Below are 548 nucleotides of genomic sequence, written 5' to 3'. Positions count from 1 at the left end.
GCAACCTCAAACTCCTGGGCTCAAGCGATCCTCCTGCCTCAGCCTCCCGAGTAGCTGGGACTACAGGCATGCGCCACGATGCCCGGCTAGTTTTTTCTATATATTTTTAGTTGTCCTATTAATTTCTTTCTAATTTTTAGTAGAGACGGGGTCTCGCTCTTGCTCAGGCTGGTTTCGAACTTCTGAGCTCAAACAATCCGTCTGCCTGGGCCTCCCAGAGAGCTAGGATTACAGGCGTGAGCCACTGCGCCCGGCCCTGACGAGAGATTTTTCTTCTGACACAGGCCCTGTGGTTTCAGAACAGCCCGTCAGTAAAGGCTGTGTCCATGGTGTGTCTTGCTCACCCTGTGCTGAGATACCTCCACACTGACCTTCCTGCCAACATAGCACCTGTTTATTGTAACTCCAAATAATGATCCAGATTCTGGACATTAGGATCTGGACTACAAGAAATCCTGGATTCTGGACATGGCTATAACTGTGGAACCTAACATATTATTTTTGTCATTGCATTTATGCCCATGATCCTTCTGAAATGTGTCAAATTT

This window comes from Propithecus coquereli, unplaced genomic scaffold (genome assembly GCF_000956105.1).
Source record: "Propithecus coquereli isolate 6110/MARCELLA unplaced genomic scaffold, Pcoq_1.0 Scaffold3, whole genome shotgun sequence".
In the NCBI taxonomy this organism is placed as follows: domain Eukaryota; kingdom Metazoa; phylum Chordata; class Mammalia; order Primates; family Indriidae; genus Propithecus; species Propithecus coquereli.
This window is presented reverse-complemented; position numbering follows the sequence as displayed.